The sequence below is a fragment of the Stegostoma tigrinum genome, chromosome 4 (assembly GCF_030684315.1).
Source record: "Stegostoma tigrinum isolate sSteTig4 chromosome 4, sSteTig4.hap1, whole genome shotgun sequence".
In the NCBI taxonomy this organism is placed as follows: Eukaryota; Metazoa; Chordata; class Chondrichthyes; order Orectolobiformes; family Stegostomatidae; genus Stegostoma; species Stegostoma tigrinum.
The window spans coordinates 111,297,483-111,305,175 of record NC_081357.1 but is presented as its reverse complement, the minus strand read 5'-3'; positions in this window follow the sequence as shown (position 1 = coordinate 111,305,175).

The window sequence follows — 7,693 nt, the reverse complement described above, 5'->3', positions numbered from 1 at the left end:
ATATTCCTGTGTTTTCCCTGTAACCCTTGATTTCCCCAACTGTTCAGGAATCTATTTATTTCAGCCTTAAATACACACAGGACTCTGTGACAAAGAATTCCAAAGACAATTCTGAGAAAAGAAATCCCTCCAAATCTTGGTTTTAAATTGGTGCCTCTTTATTCTAAGACTGCCCTCTGGTCTAAGACTCTTCCCATGAGGGGTAGAATCCTTTTAGCATTTACCATGTCAAGGCCCTTAAGAATCATTTATGTTTCAATAAGATCACCTCATTCTTCTAAACTTCAGTGAGCAGAGTCCCAAACTGTTCAGCCTTTCCTCATAAGACAATCCCTCCATACCAGGGATTGTTCCTAGTAAGCCTTTGCTGAACTAATGCCAATGAAAAGATGTCTAAATAAGGCCACTGTTCACAGTACTCCAGATGTGGTCTCACCAACACCTTGTATAATTGTAATAAGACTTCCCTACCCTCACACTGCAACCCCCTTGAATCAAGGGCCAATACTCTATTAGCCTTCCTGATTACCTGTCTGTTGGTTTCATGTGTTTCATGCACAAGTATCCTCAAAGCCTCTTTTGTTGCACTTTTTCTCCATTTAAATAATAGGTTTCTTTTGCTCTCTTAAATGAACAACTTCACATTTTTTTCCATATTATCCTCCATTTTCCAACGTTTTTTTGCTCAGTTGCTATCACAATAATGTCTCTAAACTGTTTGTATCCCTTGTCTCACTTTTTTTTCCTATCTACTTTAGTGTCTTCTGCAAATTTAGTTATAGTACATTTACTTTCTTTCCCCAAGTCATAAATAGTTATTGTAAACAGTTGTGGTCCCAGCACTGATTCCTGTGAAAGCCCACTGGTTACAGGTTGCCAAGCTGAAAAAAAGAAGCCTTTATCCCTACTGAGTTAACAGGGTGTAGAGTTGGATGAACATGACAGGCCAAGCAGCATCAGAGGAGCAGGAAAGCTGATGCTTCAGGTCTAGGACCGAAAAGTCAGCTTTCCTGCTCCTCTGATGCTGCTTGGCCTGCCGTGTTCATCCAGCTGTACACCTTGTTATCTCAGATTCTCCAGCATCTGCAGTTCCTACTATCGCCGAAACCCTTTATCCCTACTCTGTTTCTTGCTCATTAGCAAATTCTCTATGCACACCAGTGTATTACTTCCAACACCTCTTATGACTCAAACTTTTGTGACGTACCTTGTCAATGCATTCTGCAAATCCAAATAAAATACATCTACTGGCTCCTCTCTCTCATTCTGGTTGAGATATCCTCTCAAAACTCTAATTAGGCAGACACTACCTTTTCATGAAGCCACGTTGGCTCTGCTTGATTGGATCATGATTCTATAAATGTGCAGTTATTACTTCCTGAATGATTGATTCTAACATATTTTCAACAATAGACGTTAGGTTAATCAGCCTATAGTTGCCTGCTTTTTGCCTCTCTCATTTTTTTGAACAGGGCTGTCACATTGGCAGTTTTCCAGTCCTCCAGCACTTGACCAGAATTCCAGGATTTTTGGAAAATCACAACCAGTACATTACTATCTCTGTAGCTAGGATGCAAGCTATCAAGGATAGGGGACTTACCTGCTTTTAGCCCTGTTAATTTAATACTACTTCACTAGTAGTAGGGATTGTCTTATGAGGAAAGGCTAAACAGGTTGGGACTCTGCTCACTGAAGTTTAGAAGAATGAGGTGATCTCATTGAAACATAAATGATTCTTAGAGGCCTTGACATGGTAAATGCTTCCCCTTGTGGGAAGAGTCTAGGACCAGTAGGCAGTCTTGGAATAAAGAGGCACCAATTTCGTGAAAGTGATGATACTTAGCTTTTTTCCCCCACATTCAATAGTATTATTGGGATGTTTGAAGTATCTTCTACTGTAAAGACTGATGCAAAATATTCAACTCCACCATTTCCTTCCTCTCCAGATTCATTCATGTTCACTTTGACTTCTCTCTTCCTTTTTATCTATTTAAAGATGCTCTTTTTGCCAGTTAATGGCCTAATTTGGCCTCATAGTTTATTTTCTCTCTCTTTATTATCTTTTTACTTCTCCTTTGGGTTTTGAATTTATCCCAGTTTCAAGGCTATCACTGACTTTTGTCTCCTTTAACTACTTTTTCTTTCAACTTTATACTCTCCTTAAATTCCCTGGTTAGCCATGATTGGTTTATCCTCTCAGAATCTTTCCTTCTTATGGGGGTGTATTGGTGCTGAGAGTCATGAATTACTTCCTTAAGTGTTTGCTACTGTTTGGTTGTTGTCTTTCCCACTAATATGTCTGCCCAGTCCACTTTAGCTTACTCTAAACTTATTTCATTGCAATTCCCTTTATTTAAGTTAAACTCAATTGTTTTCGACCCTAGATCATCCACTCTCAAACTAAATATTAAATCCTGTCATGTTATGAGGACTACTTCCTTGGAGATCTTTTACTGAGGTCATTTATTAAATCTGCCTCATTACCCATGGCCAGATCTAAGATAGCCTGTTCCCTAGTTGTCTCCATGACATATTGCTCTGGGAAACTGTTCCTAATGCACTGTCTCTGAATCTGTTGCCGTGGCTACCCTTTCCAACTTGATTGGCCCAATCAACACGAAGATTAAAGTCACCCATAATTATTCCTCTATTTTTACATGGTTACTGATTTATACCCTTTTCTATAGTGTAGCTACAGCTTGGCAATTTATACATTACTCCTTCAAGCGTCTTCTTCCTTCTGATGTTATTTACTGCCTCAAATGGACTCATCCAAGCCTTGGTCATCTCTCATAACTGTCTTCATTTCATTTTCTCATTAACAGTTCTACCCTCCACCTTTTCCTTTCCTCCTGTGTTTCCTAAAGTTCAAATATCCCAGAATGTCAAATTCCTAGTTCTGATTTCCCTGTGACAGTGTCAGTAGAGATGATTGTTACGTTTCCTGGTTTACACTGACAGGAGGATCATCATCAGATTTAAATTAATTGGCAAAAGAAGTAGACGAGAGAAGTAGAAGAGAGACGAGGCATTTGAAAACTTTCAGGAGGGGGCACGAGAAAGGCTTGGCAGAAGGAATCCGGGAAAACACAAAGGCATTTTACACTTACGTGAGGAATAAGAGAATGGTCAAAGAAAGAGTAGGGCCGATCAGGGATAGCATAGGGAACTTGTGTGTGGAGCCTGATGAGGTAGGGGAAGCCCTAAATGAGTTTTTTGCTTCTGTCTTTACGAAAGAAACGAACTTTGTAGTGAATGAAACCTTTGAAGAGCAGGTATACATGCTGGAATGGATAGAGATAGACGAAGCTGACGTGCTGAAAATTTTGTCAAACATTAAGATTGACAAGTCGCCAGGCCCGGATCAGATTTGTCCTCGGCTGCTTTGGGAAGCGAGAAATGCAATTGCTTCGCCACTTGCGAAGATCTTTGCATCCTCGCTCTCCACTGGAGTCGTACCTGAGGACTGGAGAGAGGCAAATGTAATTCCTCTCTTCAAGAAAGGAAATAGGGAAATCCCCGGCAATTATAGACCGGTAAGTCTCACGTCTGTCGTCTGCAAGGTGTTAGAAAGGATTCTGAGGGATAAGATTTATGACCATCTGGAAGAGCATGGCTTGATCAAATACAGTCAACACGGCTTTGTGAGGGGTAGGTCATGCCTTACAAACCTTATCGAGTTTTTTGAGGATGTGACTAGAAAAGTTGATGAGGGTCGAGCTGTGGATGTGGTGTATATGGACTTCAGTAAGGCATTTGATAAGGTTCCCCATGGTAGGCTCATTCAGAAGGTCAGGAGGAATGGGATACAGGGGAACTTAGCTGCTTGGATACAGAATTGGCTGGCCAACAGAAGACAGCGAGTGGTAGTAGAAGGAAAATATTCTGCCTGGAACTCAGTGGTGAGTGGAGTTCCACAGGGCTCTGTCCTTGGGCCTCTACTGTTTGTAATTTTTATTAATGACTTGGACGAGGGGATTGAAGGATGGGTCAGCAAGTTTGCAGACGACACCAAGGTAGGAGGTGTCGTTGACAGTGTAGAGGGCTGTTGTAGGCTGCAGCGGGACATTGACAGGATGCAGAGATGGGCTGAGAGGTGGCAGATGGAGTTCAACCTGGATAAATGCGAGGTGATGCATTTTGGAAGGTCGAATTTGAAAGCTGAGTACAGGATTAAGGATAGGATTCTTGGCAGCGTGGAGGAACAGAGGGATCTTGGTGTGCAGATACATAGATCCCTTAAAATGGCCACCCAAGTGGACAGGGTTGTTAAGAAAGCATATGGTGTTTTGGCTTTCATTAACAGGGGGATTGAGTTTAAGAGTCGTGAGATCTTGTTGCAGCTCTATAAAACTTTGGTTAGACCGCACTTGGAATACTGCGTCCAGTTCTGGGCGTCCTATTATAGGAAAGATGTGGATGCTTTGGAGAGGGTTCAGAGGAGGTTTACCAGGATGCTGCCTGGACTGGAGGGCTTATCTTATGAAGAGAGGTTGACTGAGCTCGGTCTCTTTTCATTGGAGAAAAGGAGGAGGAGAGGGGACCTAATTGAGGTATACAAGATAATGAGAGGCATAGATAGAGTTGATAGCCAGAGACTATTTCCCAGGGCAGAAATGGCTAGCACGAGGGGGTCATAGTTTTAAGCTGGTTGGTGGAAAGTATAGAGGGGATGTCAGAGGCAGGTTCTTTACGCAGAGAGTTGTGAGAGCATGGAATGCGTTGCCAGCAGCAGTTGTGGAAGCAAGGTCATTGGGGTCATTTAAGAGACTGCTGGACATGTATATGGTCACAGAAATTTGAGGGTGCATACATGAGGATCAATGGTCGGCACAACATTGTGGGCTGAAGGGCCTGTTCTGTGCTGTACTGTTCTATGTTCTATGTTCTATGTTTTGCAACGACTGAATACAATGTCTGAAAAATGATAACAGACAAGTACTGGATTATTAATGCAATGACCCCTGCCTTTTGGAAAAAAGCCTGTATTTTCTTTTTGTGATGATGTGGAGGCATTGGGGTGGATGAACTCAGAAGTCACACGACACCAGGTTACAGTCCCAACAGGTTCATTTGAAATTGCAAGCTTTCAGAAGGCTTTCTGTGCTGACTTCACATTGTGAAGGAGCAGCACACTAAAGGCTTGTGATTTCAAATAAACCTGTTGGACTATAAGGTCATGTGGCTTCTGACCGTTCTTTTTGTGAGAATTTCAGTTTATGAGCAAAGTGAAACAAAGATAATTCTAGAAAGGAGGGTTAATTGGACTTCTCGGGTATGACATCATTCCAAAGAACTTAGGTTTTGACTGAGTTTGCTACTGAGGTGAATGCTAAATTGCAGTAGTGTCAGCTTTCTGGCATTTGATGTGGGTTTGGAGCACAGGATTGATGCCAGGAGAAGCAAGAAAAGTACTATGAATTGATCAGTTTTCTGTTTAGCAGTAAGAATAATATACTCCCAACACTCTTGGTGAAGGAAAGTTTGGGGAAGTTAAAGGACCGAAGCCTGAAAGCAGTGTGATTAGCTCATGTTAAACTGCTGTGTGTTTGTATTAGAGGACCAGGCTATGATCTGGGCGTGTTGATTTGTTAGTTATCAAGGGACTGTGCCATCATGACAATCCTGGCTCATGAAGAGAGGTTTGTCAATGTGTGCCTGATGTATACAATGATTTCAGATAGAATATAATTATCAGTAATAGTGATTCAAGGTCCACATCCAAGAAATCCTAATTGCCAGAGGTTGTGTTGAAAAGACTCGGAGATTACATGTGGTGCCACATTTGTGAGGGATAGAAGTGCTTGTACTACTTGAGGCACATCTTAGTTGTATCAACTAATTCAAGTGAAGTTTACTTTTTTATTTTAAGTAATAAGCAAATAACTGCATGTTTGAAACTGAGACAACACAGTATAGAGCTGGACGAACACAGCAGGCCAGGCAACATCAGAGGAGCAGGAAAGTTGACGCTTCAGATCAGGACCCATCTTCAGAAATGGGGAGGGGAAAAAGAGCTGGGAAGTAAATTGAGAGAGGAGAGGTGGGTTGGGGAAGGTAGGTGGGATGGTGATAGGTGAGTGCATTTAGGGAGTAAAGGGGATTAGTCAGTGAGGTGGGAGGGGCAGATAGGTGGGGAAGAAGGTGGACAGGTTGTGTCATGTCAAGGAGGTGGGGATGAGATGGAGGGTTGGACCTGGGATGAGGCTGGGTTTGGGGAGATTTTAAAACTGGTGAACTCCATGTTTAGGCCATCAGGCTGTAGGCTCCCGAGGTGGGATATGAGGTGTTGTGATCTTCCAGCTCCATATTGTGTTGTCTCTGACTCAAGCATCTGCAGTTCTTGCTATCTCTGCATGTTTGAGACATGTTGGTTTTGGTTTAATTGTTACATTAACAGTTTTTAAAGGTGAATCTGTGTATGTTTCTTTCCACTTCTGCTGTAAGGATTCCTTTCTGTTCAAAGTCAAAGGTCTCTCCCGGGATCACAACAATAAATAAAATATTTGAAATTAGCACATTTTTTGAGCTACAGGTAAGGAGCAATAAAATGAGACTAATTATTATTCCAAATATGTAGAACATGTTCAATGGGCTTTTTAAAAAATCATTCCCAGTATGGAAGCTCTCTGATGAAGGGTCTAGGCCCGAAACGTCAGCTTTTGTGCTCCTGAGATGCTGCTTGGCCTGCTGTGTTCATCCAGCCTCACATTTTATTATCTTGGAAGATATAGTGGCTACCTCAGTATTTGTTACCATCCTTGAACAGATGGTGGCGACCCACTTCTTGAGCTGTTGAAGTTTAATTGGAGTAAGTGTACACATTGCACTTTCAGGAGAGGAGTTCTAGTTTTCTGGCCCAGTGACAGTTGTGATCTTGAATTGCTGCAGTGCATATTGTAAGCTATACAGTAAATTGGTGAAATATCTAACGGTAATTGGATATATGGAAGTATCCATTAGTGAAGGTGGGTTCTTGTAGTGCTGTAGCAATGTTCCCACCCCTGGTCCAGGTCTGTGTCCAAGTGCCACCTTCTGCAGAGGTGTGTAATATTATCGCTGAACGGGTTGAGTAAAAGAAATGTCTTCTAGTGAAACAGGGTTCTTGTGGTACAGTAATAGTATCCCTACCTTTGAGCCAGGAGGTTTGTGTTCAAGTCCCAAGACTTCTCAGGATTCTATATGTTTCAATCAAATTGCCTCTTACCCTTTTAAACTTCAGCAGATAAAAGCCTAACCTCTCCAACATTTCCATGCAAGACAAGCTGCCTATTCCAAGTATTAGTCTATTAAACCTCCAAACAACTTCCAATACACTTACATCCTTGCTTAAATAAGGAGACCAATATTGTTCACAGTTCTCCAGGTGTGTTCTCATCAATGCCCTCTATAACTGAAGCATTAACATCCGACTTTTCTACTAACTTCCATTGCTATACATTATAACATTCTAGTGACTTTCCTAATTACTTGCTGTGCCTCCATTTTAACAATTTGCAATTGTTGCGCTAGACAACCAGATCACCCTGAATCTCCGAGCACTGTAATCTTTCACCATTTAGATAATATTTGTTAAGCCTCCTGCCAAAACAGACAGTTTTATAAATTCCCACATTGTGCTCCATTTGTCCATACATCCAGCCTATCTACATTCCTGTACACAAATAAAACAAAGAACTGCAGATGCTGGAGA